This window comes from Rhinolophus sinicus, linkage group LG03, assembly GCF_036562045.2.
Source record: "Rhinolophus sinicus isolate RSC01 linkage group LG03, ASM3656204v1, whole genome shotgun sequence".
Taxonomy (NCBI): domain Eukaryota; kingdom Metazoa; phylum Chordata; class Mammalia; order Chiroptera; family Rhinolophidae; genus Rhinolophus; species Rhinolophus sinicus.
In genome coordinates, this window is record NC_133753.1 from 43,506,016 (window position 1) to 43,524,574 (window position 18,559).

General features: G+C 45.5%; 1 long non-coding RNA gene and 1 other non-coding gene across 6 annotated transcripts in view; one reads left to right on the top strand and one right to left on the bottom strand.

Annotated features, from left to right (window-relative positions):
* The window catches only part of LOC109444323 (uncharacterized), a 90,147-nt gene extending 76,368 nt beyond the window's left edge, over positions 1 to 13,779 (bottom strand). For all 5 annotated transcript variants that reach the window (XR_012494691.1, XR_012494692.1, XR_012494690.1 and 2 more), the window contains exon 1: positions 13,668 to 13,779. This is a non-coding gene — a long non-coding RNA (uncharacterized LOC109444323). The remainder of the gene's footprint in view (positions 1 to 13,667) is intronic.
* Positions 13,780 to 14,055: 276 nt separating this feature from the next.
* LOC141570970 (U6 spliceosomal RNA) lies at positions 14,056 to 14,162 on the top strand. The gene has a single exon (XR_012495395.1). It is a non-coding gene; the product is annotated as a U6 spliceosomal RNA (small nuclear RNA).
* Positions 14,163 to 18,559: the final 4,397 nt, after the last annotated feature.

Genomic DNA, 18,559 nt, shown 5'->3' on the forward strand with positions numbered 1-18,559 from the left:
ATCCTTCTCTCTCTTAGTCTTTCTTCCCTGGTAGCTTTGTCTAGAACTTCCATTATTACATACTGACTGGTAGCAATAGAGTTGGATTCCTTATTTTGTTCACGACATTAAAGAGAATGCACTTAAATTTTCTTCATGACGTGTAATGTTTGTTTTAAGCTTCTGCTATGTAACCTTTACCAAGTTTAGGATGTCTGTTATATCCAGTTTGCTAAGTGGTTATTTAATTGTAAATAAGAGATAAACTTTATCAAATGCTTTCTCTTCATCAATTGAGATAATAGTATGACTTCCCTTTATTAATGAGGTGATTTCTGACATTGCACCAACTCGGAATTCCTGGGATAAACCCTACTTGATCAAATGTATTTTTAAGAATATAACTAAGTTAGTTAACTGATATTTTATTTACGATTTTTATATCTATATCGTAGGTGAAATGAGCCTAATTCATTGTTTTCACCTTACTGATTTTGGAATCAAGATTATACCGGTTTCATAAAATCATCTGGACAACTTTTACTCTTTTTTCAATTTTCTGCAAAAACTTATATAAAATAGGAATTAACTGTTCCTTGAAAGTTTGGTACAACTCCAGAAATTCATAAACTTTTTATTACCATGATCCCCAGTCCCATCGTTTTTCTACTGTTTACCACATATTTTGAAAGATTTGGTTTAAATTAATGTGCTTACCTTTTTCTTTACTCAGGGCTATAAAGTACACACGGCCCTTAACGGTGCCTCCAAAATGTCAACCATTTCAACCTTCGACCCTTTTACTTTCCTTAAGTTTCCATCCCTCTCCACAAATCTCTTCCCTCATAGCCCTCACCTTTAACCCTTGAATAGATGACTACTTTATTGAGTAAAGGGGACCACTAGGGACTAGCTCTCTTGAATTTCACCTGCCCACTTACAGTGACTGTGTATCTACGTCCAATCACACCTCTTTCCACCAGTGTCAGAAAATGAAGCGTCCCTTCTTAAGTCCAAGGCGAGCCCTATAAATATGCTCCAAACCCCCAGTCCTCTTCTCCCAGGGACCTCACTCTTTAGACATTCCCCTCTCTTTCCTGAAATTTCAACTTTCTCTACAGGACTCCTTCTCCTCAGTCTAACACCATAATCAAATCTCACTCATCCTCCCCAAATCCCTCTTTTGTGGGCTGTGGGACAGGCAGTCCCACACACCGCAGGTGGGAGTGCAAATTGGCAAGATCTTTCTGGGAAGTAATTTGGTAACCTGAATCAAAAGCCTAAAAAATATTTGCACCCTTTGTCCCAGTAATCCTACCTCTAGAAATCCATCTAAAGAGTAATCAGAAATGCCGACAAAAAGATGTTTAAAGACGTTAATCTCACTGTTATTTTAACAGCAAAAATTGGAAACAAACTAAAGGTTCAGCAGTAGGGGATAGGTTAAATAAATTGTACTTAAATATGATGAAATTTTGTGCAAGCACTAAAATGTAATGTTTGAAGAACAGCTGACACGAGAAATTGTTTATGAAGCAATATTATAAGTGAAAACAACAGTGTATAAATGATATATATAGTATGGTGCTGATTTTGTGATATGTAAAAATAGCTAACACTGCTAGAATGTTAGCTATTATATACATTCTCTCATCCTTGACAACATTCCTGTACAGCTAATACTGTTATTTACATTTTGTAGAGAAAAAAATCAAAACAGCGATATCTATGGGGGAAGGAACATTAATGATGAATTTTATTTTCTTCCTTCTCCTTTGCATTTTTCAACCCTTTATCAACGAGGTATTACGTTTTGCCAAAAGGCAAAGAAAAAGGCAAAAGGCAAAGAAAAAGGATAATTTTTCTTTCTGGTTTATATGTAATAGTAATTAATACTTTGAACAATACAGAGAAAATGAAAATCCTTTTCCCACTACTGAGATCCCAACCACCAGAGCCAGCCACTGTGGACAGTTGGCTTTTCTATTTATATTTGCTTTGAAAATGCGTAAATAGACATGTACACTTTAAAAAGCAAACGTGATCATCTTACAATGTCAATACATAAAACTACAATTTGTGTCCTAGAAGCAGCTGCATTTTGGTCTCTGCCCTGAGACAAGTCCCGGGCCCCTATCTGCTGGAGCAGCCCAAGTTTAATTCTGCCAAGTAATAATCCATCTCCGACTGGGCCCGCCTCCTCAAGGGCTCGGGGCTTCGGGCCTGGAGAACTGCATTCCTGTCCCAATTCTGCCACTTACTGGCTACGTTATGCAACCAGGGGCTAATCACTTTTTCTCCAGGAGCCTGTTTCCCCATCTTTCAGATGGGGTAACAGTTGTTGCCTGGCCCACTCTAAGGGGCCATTGTGGTGCTCTAAATAGCTGATGGGTGTGACTGGTGAAGTGCTCAGCCAAAAGCAGTCCAAAGCTCTTCCCTCTGCCTCTCCTCCCCATTTCCCAGCTGCCTCCGGAATTCTTCATGTCTGGAGAAGGGGGCCAGAGGACCGAAAGAGGGGAAGCTTGGCACTAGATAAGCGCTAGAGGCCGGGAGGCTCAAGGCTGGCTTTTGCACACGCAAGAGTCTTGCACCCTCACACACGCAAGTCTTGTGAGGAGCATCGGCAGAGGAGGATATCTGGGTGCGGGAGTATGAAGGCGGCCCCTGGGGTGTAGCGAAGGGAGCAGGGGATAGCAGTAGAAGAAGCTAGTAAAAGCGCTGGAGGACTGAAAACCCTGCATGGTGTCCACTTCCAGAGCCCTGCAGGAGCAAGCCCGTGCAGAGCCGATGGCTTTCCTCGGCGGAGCCTCCGCCCTCTGGTGGCAGCGTGCAAAAGTTACAGCTGCTCGCAAGGCCCCGCCTCCCCGCGCAGGGGTTGAAGGGCTGCGCAGCCTCTCACATATCCTGCAAGCAAAGGGCCCTTAGCGAGCTTTCAACTGAGACCTGAAACCTGCCCAAAGCGGAAGTTAGGCATGGGTGAGCCAAGACTGGAGCCCGGGACTTCGGATACCCCACCCAACTGACCGCTTTCAACGACCTCTGGTAATTGTGAATGCAAAAGGCACCAGCCAATGAATAAGATTTTATTTAGTCTATTGCAACATGGAGAATACTCATTAATGAGGAAAGTCTCAAAGAAAAGGAAGGGGGCCGAGGTTTAGAGAGACAAGTAAACAAGAGAGCCATCAGCTCATCAGAGAATTTTATGGGAATAGTAAGAAAGGATGGGCAGGGTTTCTTTTCTCTGAATATGTGAGAGCAACGTGGTCCTTTGCGGTTAGCTGTTTCCCCAGAACTTAAAGAGCTGGGGAAATTTCTTAATTATTGTTGCCTTTTGGGAGAATAGGGCTCCGAGGAAGTTTAACGTTGTCATAGTACATCAGGCAGGCTGCAGGATGGCCATTTAAGGAGATGAGGAAAGTGAGGCCCACTTCACCCAACTGGGAGTATTAGTGGCTGAGGCAGAGTTCAACCTGTAGATATCAAGACAGCAAGGAGACCCCAACCTTAAGTTTAAAGTTCCCTCTAAGTGTAAAATCAGAAAGTCACAGTGCAATGGATTCAGCAGTGAGGTGATTTTTCAGAAGCAGGTCCTAGAGTTGTTGTAAGGGTTAAATTAGATACTGCTTAGCACAATTCCTGGGACATTATATGTGCTCATTATTTCATTATTATTTCTATTACTAGTATCATATGCCTCCTCACTACCTAGCAGAACTCGCTGCTGATCCCAGAGGCCGTGCAGAGGCCAGGATGCCCTGCTCTAGCCCTTCAAGATCCTTAAAACCATCATTACTCAATTAATAAAAAAAAGGCTTATAAAGGTGGCATAATCCCATATTTTTAAATTTTTGGAAAATATAATAAAGAAAAATACCAAGCAGTCTAAACACCTTGCTTTATCTTTTCCAGTCATTTTTTACATAAGAATGTTAAATGTAGTTCTAATCATATTGTACATACATATGTGAAGTCTATTGTCTAAATAGCATTATATCATGCCTGTTACATTGTTATAATATTGAATACATTGTTTCTCAACTTTTCAGGAAAGAACAGTTAATGAATACTTTTTTTATAAAAGGTAAAATCATAACTCTTGTACAGATATAAAATGAACACATATTAAAGATTTTATTTAACTCATTATTAACCAAGGACCCAGTAAGATGCTACAACCAGTTCAAAGATGAATGTAAAGAACAGGCACATTTATAGATCAGGAATATTGAAATGAATGTGCAAATGGAGACAAAACTGGCTTCTTCCACAGTGAGGAGGCAAGTCAACTGACTATCCACTGGACTGAATTTTTGCAGGTCCCTGAACATTTCTGCTGTTGGCTGGACTCATTCATTGTACTGTGAAAGATGGGACCCAAGGATATCCTACACAGTCGGTTTGCTAAGCAAGGATGAAGGCATCATACAATCTCAGATGAATATAGCAGATCCAGCTGGTCACGCTACTCAGGACTGCTAGGAGGAGACACTCACAGATCACTTACAAAAGTGGGAGAGAAAGGGAATCCACTCCGTCAAGCATGTTAAAAAACAATATGGAGAGTATGATCCCATTTTAGAGTAATAATAATATATGCTAGGTGGAGCTATGGAGGGTTTTCATTACCTTTGAGGGTTTTTTTGTGGGTTTTTGTGTTTGTTTTTTTTGGCAAAGTTTGAATTATTTTAAGTGAACCTATATTATTTTTATTTTTTCTAAATAAGAAAGATGATGGTGGCTTTACATGCTACACATTGAGACTTTATGGATGCTTTCAAATATTCACTCATGCAATCTTCCTGAAAGAATTACTCAAATACATACTCCAACTGCCTGAAACATACATCAAAATCAAGACTTTAAGGAAATGCAGTATGGCTGATTGCATTTTTCAAACATATCGTGTTTCCCCGAAAATAAAACCTCGCCGGACCATCAGCTCTAATGCATCTCTTGGAGCAAAAATTAATATAAAACCCGATATTGTATTGTATTATATTATACCCAGTCTTATATTATATTAAGACCCAGTATTTATATTATATTATATTATATTATATTATATTATATTATATTATACCCAGTCTTATATTAAAATAAGACTAGGTCTTATATTAATTTTTGCACCAAAAGACGCATTAGAGCTGATGGTCTGGCTAGATCTTATTTTCGGGGAAACACAGTATATATGTTTGTATGTATATTGTTAAAAAATATGTAATAAATGAACCCCACTTTAAAATGGAGTCGAAATAATTAAAAATAACAATAAAATGGATTCGGAGCTGCCATGCCAGAGGAACTGCCTTGTACATCTTATACCTCAAACCTTTGGAATATTAAAACAGGGCAAAATAACCTCTGGACTGGACCTAAAGCAACCTTGTGTCCCAAAGACCTATTTGCAAGGATAACAAGAAATTAGATATTACGACTACTAACTAGACTGATGACTACTAGACTGAGAATTAAAAACAATCTTTAGAATTAGCATCACTGTTACATTATCTACACCAATAGAAATGCCTTCCTTCTATTGAGGTAATTGTTCCCCTTCCCTTTCTCACAAATACCCATTGTCTTTGTCTCCTAATCGGAACATTATTTGGGCTTCTGCCTGAATCAATGTTTCCCAAATAACTACTCTTTTTTATTTCAAATAAGAGGCTTGTTGCCTCTCACTTTGAAAGGCCTTTTATCTTCAGGTTAACAATATGTATTTGTACATGTGTGTATGTGTGAGCATCACACATTTTGACTTTACAAAGTGAAGCCGATATACTTCCACTGAATGTGGGCAGAACTTTGTAACTGCCCAACCAATCGGATGGAGCAGAAGTGACCCTGAATGATTTCTGAAGTTAGGGCATAGAGGGCAATATGGCTTCTACCTGGCTCTTTCTCTCTCTCTCTCTCAGGGAACACTCGCCCTTGGAACTTAGCCCCTATACTGTGAGGAAGGCCAGGCTACAACAGCAGCCTTGTGGTTAATAGCCCCAGACAGGGCCCCCGCTGGGGGGCTGCCAGCACCAACCACAGGTGAACCAGCCTTTAGATGATTAACGCCAGGCTAGAGACTCAAGCTTCTGAGTCTTCCTGCTGAGGCCCCAGACAATGTAGGGGGGACAAGCCATCCCTGCTGTACTCTCCTTACCTTGTAAGGGAGGAAAAATTATAGCTTTATCTGGGATCTGATAGTCAGAGAAACATGGGTTCGAGAAAGATTTTTTACCATCTTGAAGGTGTCGACAGAATAAAACTAGACTACACCTTTCCAAAGTGGTTGTGAAGCAGGGCCCGGTTGGGACCCCCCCCGCATACTAGAGGGGGGCCTCGCAGCATCCCCGGCCTCACCTTTTCCTTAACCTACAGCTTAAGAAGAGATCCCCCTGTGGCTTGAGCTTGAAATGTCCCCTCTCCAGTTCCCTTTTTTAGAAAATTACCCTGAAACTTATGATTAATACCCTTGGGCTTATTGATCACAATCTCTAAGGCCTAGCATTCTTTCCAGGCTACTCCCATCATTGTTCCTGGGTTGCTGACTTCAACAGAAAACCACGCTGCTACAGGGAAGGCTCCATGCAGACCCCAGGGAACCGTCAGGCAACCTCTGGAGGAACACCCAGATTTTCCCTTAACTACCCTAAGCCAGTCTGAGAATGGGAAGGCAGTTTTTCAAAGTGTTAACCTGCTGCCCTCTCAGATCATTGGTGCTCTGACAATAAACGCTTATCCTACAGCCCAGCTCCTGTGTCGGTCTATTGGCTGAGTGGCGCAGGCAGCATGAGCTCCGGACTCGGTTGCCCTCTGGTTTCAGTTGCACCAATTTCTCCTCCTTCCAGCCATATATTCTCATACCTCCATTGCTCTACTTCCTCACCAGCACTTGGTGTTGCGGACTTCTCAATGTCAACTGTGAGGTCGTTTATTTTGCATTTCCCTGATGACTAATGGGGTTGAATATGCTTTCACACTGGCTCTCTGGAGCTCCCATTTTGTGAAATGCCTATTCAAATCTTTTGTCAATTTTTCTATTATCTTTTTAATATTTAAATCTCTTCCCTTTCTACACTCATGGCAACTTTATTTTATTTTAAAGGCACAGCGTTAGCTTTCTTGCCAATGGAATTTGGTCCCTCCCATCTTATCCGCGCTGAAAATTTTTAAGAACTTGAATCTCGGAGAACAAATGTTGGAGGTTTAATCCATCCCTTCATTCGCAGGAGCCCTTGGGCTTCTCATGCAAACATTCCAACTTTCCTCCTCCTACTCCCTTACCTCCACATGTGGGTAGAGCCTCACCCCAAGTTATAGCATCCCCTTTTACCTGACTTGCCGCTATGCTGCCCACACAGGATAATGGAATGAGATAATGTGTAACTGTCCAGCATGGTCCCTGGAACCCTATATGCTATTAGTAAATGTTCCTTCCCTTCCCCCTTCTGCAGAAAGGAAGAAGAGCAACAGCCAAGAGTAATATTGGCCAACTTCTATGTGATGGCCAGGTTGTACTCCAAGGACTGCTCACTGCCCATTCATTGCCACTTTCTTCTTTCTTAGTCACAGATTTTATTCAGGGCAGTCATGTGTGACTTTGCTTTTGCCACCTTCCTCCTTCCTAATGCCTGGAACTTGGTGCTTCAGCAGCCGTCTTGGACCATGAGTTGTTGCCCTAAAGGACAAAAGAGTCTAACCCTGGGCCACAGTGGAGACAACAAACCAGACCTTGAAAGACAACTTGTTTCATGCAAGAGAGAAATTAACCTCTGTCATCTTAAAGCCACTGTTATTTGGTTTTCTCTTATATGAGGCAGAACCTAATCCTGATACTTACGGAAAATACTTGTTTTCAGTTCAATATAAACATGTGTTTGCTTGATGTAAATTTCCCTGCTTCCATTAAAATTATTTTTGCTGGCCAGTAACTGATAATATGTTTAAGTCTCCACACTCACATTTATATTTTTCAAACAACCCAGGATCAGTGTTTTCCAGCTCATACGAGTAATTGAGACATGGCATCTTAAATAGCTAAGCATTAGTATTCTCTATGATAGAAAGTATTCCTTACTCTTTTTAAGAAGTTGTCTTGTTTATGACAGCTACACATAAGTATATGTCAGGATACTCAGGAGGTAATGAATTCATTCTTTTTGAACTGAATGAGCAGCAAATACAGAGAACGTCCTGCGTACGTTAGCCAGGCTGCGTCCTATTTAAAATGAGACTCTCAAATCACGGTCCCTCCATTCCATGACTAGAATGTGAGAAAGATATAGGTTGTGACTAAGAAAAATTAAAGTTTTCAATTATGAGCATGAAAAAAAAAAGATATAGGTCGTAAGTCACTGTCAGTACGTTAATGTGTTTGGTCACTGGATTATTATTACAACAGGAAGTGGTATGCACACACACACTCCCACACTAGATAATGAGGGGGCCACGTAACCACGTATGATAGAGGGGTGGGCACTGGATTCTGATTATAAAGGCTTGGATGATTCACTTCATCTTTTTGAGTCTCAGTTTCTTCATCTGAAAATGGTGGCTTATAACATGCATATATTGTGAAGATTAAATAAGAAAATGCATATCAAATGCTTGGCATCAAGGAAGCACTCAATAAAGGTTAAATAAGGTGGGTTTGTTTTTATTTTTAACTTGTCAATAGGCTAATTTGGGGCAAAGAAGACCAATCTGTCACTTCAGCAGAAAGCCTTACTCCTTAGGAAGCCATCCTCGTCCTCCTTCCCCCAGGCGCCCGGCACCGCAGCTGAAGCCCTGAACCTGACACCCTGCCCTGGCGGGGCTCCCTGGGCGCCTCACCTGCCCAAGGCAACAAGGCGCTGCATCACCGAAGCCCTGAAGAGCTGGTGTAAGTACAGATTATGGTTCAGTTTTTATTTAAGGATCCTAATTTCTGGATGTTTATTTTGGGGATTAGAGTAGTGGCTTAAGCTACTTTAAGATATTATAAGTTGAAGTCTTTCCTTCACTTGGCTGCTAAAGTTTAATTCAGTCTAATTATTTCATATAGCATCAACACGATAATAGTTTCATAATTTCTAGTATATTAAGCACTTAATATGTTGTGTCATTTGAAATCACATATTAAATTCAGCAAAGTACATTTTAATGAGAGTTAAGTGGTGTGAAAATATTAATACATTGTGATGGTTCATCATGGTGCTCATATTTTGTAGGTCTGTTCCTGAGGCACAAATGCCTCGCTCACCAGGTAAGGGAAGCATTTAACTGCCTGAGGCTAGACTGGGTGTCTAACAAGCAGCTATTCCTACCTTCCGCTGTACAGCTCTTTACAGTGGAATTTCTCACTGGGCCTCCTGAGCCTATAAAGTAGGGAAAGCATTATTTCTGTATCAGATATGAGGAAACTGAGACTCATTGCTGGGACATAAATATGGCCCTTCTTGGCTCAAAGCCATTGCAGTTTTTCTGTCAGTGCAACCTGGGGGCCGAGTGATAACTGGACTCCAGGGCAGTGAATATTTGGAGGTGTCACTTGTCCTCCCACCCTGTAACCCCACAGAGAGAAACTGACAGAGTCACAGAGATGCTGGCAGACTTTGTATTTGGACTTGGCAATTCTTTTTGCACCCTCTTTCAGAGCATACCTTCCAAACCTTAAACCTCAGCATCTCCTGCTCTTAGGCCATCCTGGGATTGCCAGAGAAAAAGGGTCTTGAACGAAATCAGTGCACCCTTAAGATAGCTCAAAATAATCATGTCTCAATGGCAGGATTTACAGCAACAGAGAGAGATTTTAGCGAGAGTTTCCCAGAACCTCTTAAATTGTGCTCCTATATTCCATTTAGGTACAAAGTTAGCCCTTGGAGTCAGATTTCTGAGAGCAAATTCCACTAGCTGTGTCACTTTACCTCTCTAGGCCTCGGTTTTCCCCATCAGTAAAATAGGAATCATACACTCCCCTGTGCTTATCTCTTAGAGACAATGAAATGAGGTAGAGAACATCAGAAGCCCTGTGTTCATCTATGCTGAGCTGAGTGAACAGGAGTTAGTGAGTCTATGTGGTATCCCTTCCCAGCAACATAACTGCATTTTAACCAGGGCCTTCAGTAACTCAAACCCAAAGGATTAAAGACCTCTGGGTGAAAATAGTCCTTATAGTAGCCAGGAAAGGGAGGAAAAAAGAAAAGCTAAGGAAAGGAGCTACTACAAAAGAAATTTTCATTGTAGCTAAGAAACTGTCTCTGTAGTAGCTAAACAAAAAAGGAGCTGTTTTCACTTTTTAAGTAAGTTTCATCCAGATGATTGCAAAATTAAAGAAAGAAGAAAGGAGAGTAAGGACGTAGCTATGTATTGAGAATTTTCATACCTCCCACATACTTCCCACATGCCCAGGACCTACACACGTCACCTGAATCAGCTCATCTAATGGGCTAAGGCCTTTCACATTCAAATCTGCATTTCATCTGCAAACAGCCACGCTAACCAGGCAGCAGAGTCACGATCCTACAGGTAGGAAAATGGCCAGATATTTAAGTTCGAGGCACAAATAAGAGATCTGGGGGAGAATGAAAGGTGAGGCCTGGGCTGTGTGCCCCCTCCAAACACAAGGAGGATTAGTGCGCCATTTCGTTGAGCACCTGGGATGGATTAGAACTGATCTAACTACAGCAAGGGTCAAGCCAGAAGAGCAAGAGCTCCAGGCACACAGGGTGAAGAGGCTTGGAAGGAGAAACTCCCTCTGAGGGGTCTGCTGGCCACAGCTGACCCTGCCTCTTCCCTCAGGCCACCCTCTGAGCTATGGGCACACAGACCCTGTTTTGCCTGCTCCACCCCCACTCCCAGCCTCCTTTACTAGGAGGCAAAGGAAGAAACTTTGGACTCATTCACACTGAGGTGATTTAGGTGAGAGTACACTTGAAATGAGATGTTACAAAAACAAGGCTTACGTGAGTGCATGAGCTGTTCAAAGGGACTTCTGGCAGCCTGGGATGGGTCCTCCATCACACCCAGGCCCCCTCCAGCCATGCTCTATGTCTGGGTCAGGCCTATGAACTCAGCATGTCGCTGCCCTACAATCTAGGGCAATACCTCCTGAAGCCACAAATGCTATTCACTCCCAGAGCTCCCAGTGCAGAGAAGGCCAAGCCTACTTTTTTCCACATCCCTGCTTCTTCCTCCCGCTGGTGGGGCTGATGGGAGTCCCTGGCCCTTCTTACTTCAAATGAAATGATATATGAAAACACTCCATGCTCTCTGGCTGTAGGGGAAATACTATCACTTTAGAGAATCCATCCTAAGAACTCATGTCTTCACTGACATTTTTTCACTATGAAACAGCCCAGTTCTTCATTGTTCAAAATGAACTTAAAGCTAGTTCTGTTCTCTCCCACTCAGAGTGGTGGGAAGTACCACCTCCGACAGGTAGAACCATTTCTCATCTCTTAGGGTTCTGCAGCCCCAACATTTAGAGAAGACTGTCGGGACTCAGGCCACCTCGGTTCTGCAGAGAGGAGAGCAGCCAACAGCTCTGAGGAGCCAGGCCTCACCGCCGCTCTGAGACTGCTGGCACTGCCAGTCCTCTTAACACTCATACTCCTTCAGCGTCTGTCCCATCAGGGTCTATGGGGACCAGGACGTACCTGGAAATCAGGATACCCTTAGTTCTCTCTCACTGGGTCCCTCCATGTGTCTCCTCTCCTGCAGCTTCATGCCACATAAAACCCATTTCCATCCCTCTCACTTACCCACCCCCTTCCTCCACATTGAGCCTTCAGGTTCAGAGGCAAGTGTTGTATGGTTCAGCAGGTCCCAGCCTAGGTCCACAACAGCCCCTGTGGCCTGTCCGTGTGTCTTCACGCCCCAAGGATGACCGGCATGCCCCACCCTTCTAAAACATAAAAGAAAAAGTGCTGAGTTTTTACATCTTGCTAATTACAGTCTCAAAAAAAGTCCTTCAGTTACCTATTTACAAAAATCACAGCATGTCAAAGCTGAAAGATGTGAAAGATCATCTTTAGGGCAGTTTCTTTACTTTGCAGAAGATGAAAGACCAGAGAGAGCCTGGGAGTTTGCCAAGGTCACAAAGACAGTGCAGGGAGGGATGGAACTACAACTCAACTCTCTCTCCTCTGAGCCAAAAATGTTCAATAAGAAAAAACAAACAAACAAACAAACAGCCCACCTCTCGCTCAAAATAACACAAGTTCATGCGCCAGAAATGGCGAACATCCTGGCCCCTCTCCTGCTGGTTTCCGCAATAAGACCATTATAAACCCACCGGATGAACCTGTCACCGTGCCACGTGTGTGCGCATCCACTGTGTCGAAAAGGCTCTCCTAAATAAATGAATAAAAACGACGATGCTAATTGAAGATTAGCATCATCTCCCATCAACGCTAATACACTTTTTCATTATTTGCAATTCCCTTTTGTAAATCTGAGGGAAACATCATTGCCCAAATTAGCTCTTTTCGCTCAATAAAAGCCATATTAGCATTCTGAGGTTTGCGTTTGCTTACTGCTTATTTAGAGAGAGGTCAGATGAGAAGTTAGGCAGCTTGCACCTGATTTCCATTTCACTAAAGACAGGTGGGGGAGAGGCGGGGGCTCCAAAGTCCCCAGAAGCCAGGTCTGGTGCTCTCTGGCCGTAGCTGAGTGGGTCCCTCCGCTCTCACAGCACACCAACTGCTTGCACAGTGGCTTCCCTTGAAGGACTGGCCCAGATGGGTGAAACTGACTCAGGTGGCCCCACGGTTTTCATCTGCCTGGTACTCCAATCCCGTCCTTTCAGGGCTGCCTCCCTATCATCAAGTGACAGCTCAAATACCCCCTCTTCGCCTGCCCACTTACTGAAGTGGCCTTCATTCCCTACTCTCTATCCTCCGTGTTCTTTCTTTCCAGCCGGGCTCAGCACTGAGAATGCTCTTCCTGGCTCCCTTACTGGAACGGAAGCTCCATTTCCACCAACCCCAACCACCTTTTCACCCCTGCAGGCCCAGCGCTGACGCCACAGGTGCTGGAAGTTTGGTGAAGGAATGCAGTAAGGAAGTCTGAGCAGATAAGGCCTTGGGGACTGTTGTCCAACAGGTAGAGGGGAAGCCACACTCCTGGTTCTAAATCTTTTAGTTAGAAGTTCCACTGTGAAAGGGAAAAGATCAGTCTTTGAAACTAGACTTGCATTCGAATCCCAACTTTTTTCACCACTGGCAGGATAATTTTGGCCTTGATGGTTAGCCTCCCAGGGCCTTAATTTTCTAACCTGAAAATTGAGGGAGCGGTGGGTGTGGATGTGTGACACTGATTAAGTGCCTGGTCCAGTGCTGGATCAAAGGGTGGTGACCTTTCCTACGCAGCCACCACCCCGAGTCGCACTATGGGAAGCCTGGGCACCAAATCAGCCATCCTCCCTCTTCCCCTTGGCTGGTCCTGAGAACCCCAGGGGAAAGGCGGCGCGCCCTGGCCCATCCCGAGGTGGCGTCCGCAGCTTTCGGCCGCTCCTACCAGCCCCCACCAGTTCACGGTCGGTGGCTCTAACCCTTCCACGAGTCACGGGTCCCGGCGCAGGGACCGGCCCGACCAGTGCCTCACAACCGTTTCGGGGTCCCAGACCAGACTTCTGTGGGGACCTACAGGCACCATGGCCCCTCATCCCAAATCGCACTTGTGCCGCGCACATGCTGACCGGCGTACTTTACCCCGCACTGCGCTGCCGCGTCAGAGATCAAGTGGGAGGATTTACCACTCCGCGTCTACTCCGGCCTGAGCGAGAGAGGCGCGCGGCAGCGCGCACCACGTGACCGAGCGTAACCACCGACGCCGTCTGCAAGCAGCGCAGAGGTCGGGCGGGCAGAGGGCCAATTTCCCATGGTCCCTTCATTTGCATATAGAATGTAAGAATGCTAGGGGGACAATTCGACTTAATGTGGACAAAAATCACAAAGATACAATTACAGTGTGTATGATACAGAAGGTCATAACTTCTTGAATACTTTGGAATTTTAAAAAGTGCACAGTATAATCACCATAATCGTAAAAGATTCTATGTCTCTCACTTTATATAGTTCGCAAGAAAGTGAATGTATTGTGCTCGCTTCGGCAGCACATATACTAAAATTGGAACGATACAGAGAAGATTAGCATGGCCCCTGCGCAAGGATGACACGCAAATTCGTGAAGCGTTCCATATTTTTGTACCGTTCGCACTTTTTTCTTAGATTTTTTTTTTCTTTTTTTTAAATTGGGGAAGGGGAACAGGACTTTATTGGGGAACAGTGTGTACATTTTTTTTTTTTTCCCCAAGTCAAGTTGTTGTCCTTTCAATCTCAGTTGTGGAGGGCACAGCTCAGTTCCAGGTCCAGTTGCCGTTGTTAGTTGCAGGGGGCACAGCCCACCATCTCGCCAGTTCAATTCCTTGACTCCCCCAAGAGATGGTGGGCTGTGTGCAACCTTGTGGTTGAGAGCCCACTGGCCCAAGTGGGAATCCAACGGACAGCCTTCGGAGTTAGGAGCATGGAGCTCTAACCGCCTGAGCCACCTGGCGACCCCAGACTTCGCACCTTGATGCAAACACTTTTCACCTACAGGTTCTACGTTTTGAAGATTCACCCGTTTGTCTTGCTTGCGCCATCTGGCCCTTGGGCCCCCAGCCTTCCATCTTTTCCATCCGGCCTCTTCCTCCCTATACACTATCTTGAATTCTACGGTACCTTACATATTAGGAAATGGCTTTGCCAGAGTTGATTCATTTCGCATCCAAAACATAACAGGACCTTAGTGTTCCGATAAACATAAAATGATCTATAACAGGAACTTGCAACAAGACTGACTCCTCATGCTGCCTCTGAATCTTTAATAATAATAATAATAATGCCTACTCCTTACTGAGCATCTACCACGTGCCAGGGGCTTCAACAATATCTCATTTTAATATTCCCAACAGCCCTGCCCTGTGGGTGTTACTGTCACCATTTTACAGGCACAGAAGTAAAGCAACCTGGGTATGATTATGTAACTAGTGAGCGGCTGCCGCAAGGCCTGACAGGATGTTTAAAGGCAAAGACCCTAAAAAGATCGGGCCCTGCCCCCAGGTAATTCAATTGCAAAAAATACACTCCTAACTAGTAAAATGAGAAGGAAAAAAACGTCCAACACAGTTCAGATTTCCTGTGATGACTTTGTCAATGCTTTTTGAAATACCAATTTCTTTCCAGGAGAAAAACGTTGATGCACACGCTTTGCTGGTGCCCGGCAGTCCCTGCAGCCTCTGGGAGCACAGTCAGTGGGCCTCCTGCAGTCGCATGGTTCCCAGGCTCTGCCTCCACAGCCAGGGCTGGCAGTCAGGGGTGGAGCCCCGGTGCCTCCCGGGGACAGCGGCGGGTACTCTCCCCGCGGGCGTTCGGAGCAGCCGCACGGCGTTCCATCAGGGATCCATTTCTGTTCTCTTCAGTGAAGGTGAAATGATCCTTTCCAGGTAACAGCCGAGAATAGGGGTCTGTGGGACCGCTTGTTGCGCCTCCTCCTCGGCTCACGGCCCCTAATGCATGGAATTAGAGGACAATCTTTGGGGATTTGTTTCTCCCCCCAACGATGCCTAGTTCTTCTTTGGAGGCCACTTGGGCAATTGGGTGAGTGGTTTTAAATGTCTCCTTCTGGGATGCCAAACAAGGAAACGACCAATGTGGATGTGGCTCCCTCTCCTTCTAAAGAAAACTTGGCATGACCGTTGTCTCAGACCAGAAATGAGGAAAGACAGGCAATTCCTATTCTTGGAAAATCCAGAGACCTGGCTGACTCTCCTGGCTCTGCACAGTTCTATGAAGTACTCTTTCCCCCCTTTTCATGTTATAAATGGGGAAGCTGAAGTACAGAGAGTCAACAACTTGATCAATGTCACACAACTAGTCAGTGGCAGAGAAGGGATCGAGACTCAGGAAATCCGATTGTAGAGTTTGTGCACTTAATCAAACACTATGCACCTTCCCAGGTGGCGAGTCAGAGATAAGGCTGTTTAGATTTAATGGAAAGCACCTGCAGGCCCAACTCTGCCTTTATTGGTGTTCTGAATTCAAAATGAGTCGCATTTATACAAAGTACCAAGACTATACTTTGATCAAGGTAGCTGGGAATAGGTTGACAAGTATGTGCCCAGTGACCTGGCAAAATGTGAGGGAATGAAGGAGCACCCTCTCTGGCAAGAAGTTACAAGAGGAAGAAAGTTTTCCTATTACAGGCTATCACTTACCTGACACCTGCCCCCCAAACTAATCCTATTGATGAAAGATCTTCTGAGGAGTAAGCCTGAGTTTAATTAACCCTATGCAAATGAGTTTAATTGCTTCCCACTAGCTTTTGTCCAAAAGTACCTAGGGATTCCTTCCCCCAGACATTTCCAGCATTTAGATGCACCAGAGTTAGAACCCATTCATCTAGACAACCCTTGAGCACCTGTGATGCACTGAGCCTTGTGTTGGAGGTCACCGGGAAGAGTAAGATGTGGCCCCTGTTGCCAGGGGATTTATGGTCCTACAGGAAATAGACACAACCAAGGATAACTCAGTGAGGTGAGTATCCTGTTAGCCTCATGAACAAGTGCCAGGGGAACACAGAGATTAGTCCCCAGGAACCCAAGGGCCTTTCAGGTGTCTTTCTCAACAGGTTACCTGTGATTTACAGAGGAAACCGAGGTGGAGAGCGACCTACTGGTTTCTCCCAGGGGAGTGAAAAATCAAGCAACATGATGTTATCTCCACCATCGCCTCAGTTTCTCCCCCTGGATTTGCTGGGACAGGAGAAGATAGAGACCACCTCTCTCAACGCACCTCTCTATGAGGGGACCTGGAGTTCCTCTGCGGAAAAAGGAGTGGGAGGTTAAAGGAGAATGGTTTACCTGGTTCTTTACCCCTAGATCTCGGACTCCAGAACCAGACCTCCTATGAGCACCTCCGGGGACAGGGTGCAGAACCAAACATCCCCGAAAGTACAGCCAGGAGAACATTCTGTCCCCCACAGTCCGCTCCCAATGCCCCAAGCCCCATTTTTTTCTCCCTAAGACAAGGCGCCTTAGTCTGGGGCCTTCGGACGCTGGCTGTAATGCCTAAAACGTGTCGTAAGGTGGCAACGTTGTGGCGAGAAATAGACTTTAAAAGTCCTGGGTTTTTGTTTTTGTTTTTTTCAAAGCATATTTTCCCTATTAATTGTTTCATTTAACTTAATTAGAATCTGGTAAACTAATTAAAGTAGCTGCGAGCCCCGCAATCGGCAATAATTCGTATAATTATTGATAATTACATCCATACCAATCGTTTGGTTATTAACATTTGGGGGAGAACAAACCACTTCTGATGGGACACGCAGCCCAGGAGGGTTTTGCGACAGTTTTCTGGGTCGGATCCACCTACACCTCCAGTCCTCAGAGATTCCGGCCATATGGAGCGCCCTTTCCGGCAGGCCCCAGCTGCCTACGGCTTTTTTCTCTACTTTGGGGAATTCGGAAAGGAAAGGTGAAGAGGAGTGCTTGCTAGGTTCCTGTGTGTGGGCCGCAGCCACAGGACTTCCTGCCTGGATAGTAACTTTTCGCATTTTACCAAGAAGGAAAGTGCGGCTTCCAAAGGTGCATTGACGCAGGGGGGAAGGCGCATGCACTTTCCCACAGTCGCGCTGCCCCGCCCTGTCCCAGCTCCGCTTGCCTCCCGCACGCCTGGGGACGCAAGTCACTTCCTCTCCGGGCCCCAATTTCACCTTTGGTATACTTAAGACTGATGTGGTCCGTTCAGCCCATAGGAAATGTTTCTGCTCCCTGAGGGGCCTTGCGGGAAGATCGTGCGTCCCCGAGGCCACTTCATCCCTCCCCGACGCCTCACCGTTTACCCAGCGCCCTCACTGCCATTCTCTCTCTCATGTGCCTTCTGTGTCTAGCTTGAGGACACCAAGGCCCAGCGCAGGAGGCCTTGGGGACTGGCTTCTTGTCTTGACCGCGTGGTCGGGTTCTCGGCCTGCACTCCTTCCGGGTGGCCCCGAGCGCGCACACTGCCCACCATCTCCATCCCAGGCCCTCTAAACTACCCGCACCAAATTTTTCGGCCCGAGGTGCTCTCCTGGAGGCGCAGGACTGCACGCCCGCCTCCAGGGTCTCCAAGTCAGGCGCCCTTCGAGGCCCCAAGACGGACGCTCAGGGAGAGCCTGGGTGTAGCTGGAGGGCGGGGTCCTCTGGGCGCTGGTCTCAGCCGCGGACAGCTGTCGCTCTGCTTATCTCTTAGAGCGCTGCCACATGCCGCAGGGAGAGGGGCCTGAATGTTATTCTACAGAGACACGGAGGCCTAGGAAGCACAAAAGGCGCCACACGGCACCCCTGCTAGTCAACCGAGAAGGTGAAACTGGAAGCCAGGGCTGCATGGTTCCCAATAAGGTGCACTCTCCCACGCCATCCAAGCTTTCCTCCCCACTGCACCCCACCCCAAAAAGTGCGCTGCAGTTTCCATTCTTTACCTGTAGCCCCACCGCAGGTGCACTGTAGAAACTGAAGCCTCCAGGAGGCCCACGGCCATGTGAGGCCGCAGCAACCGTGGCCGGGACGCCCTACCACCACCCG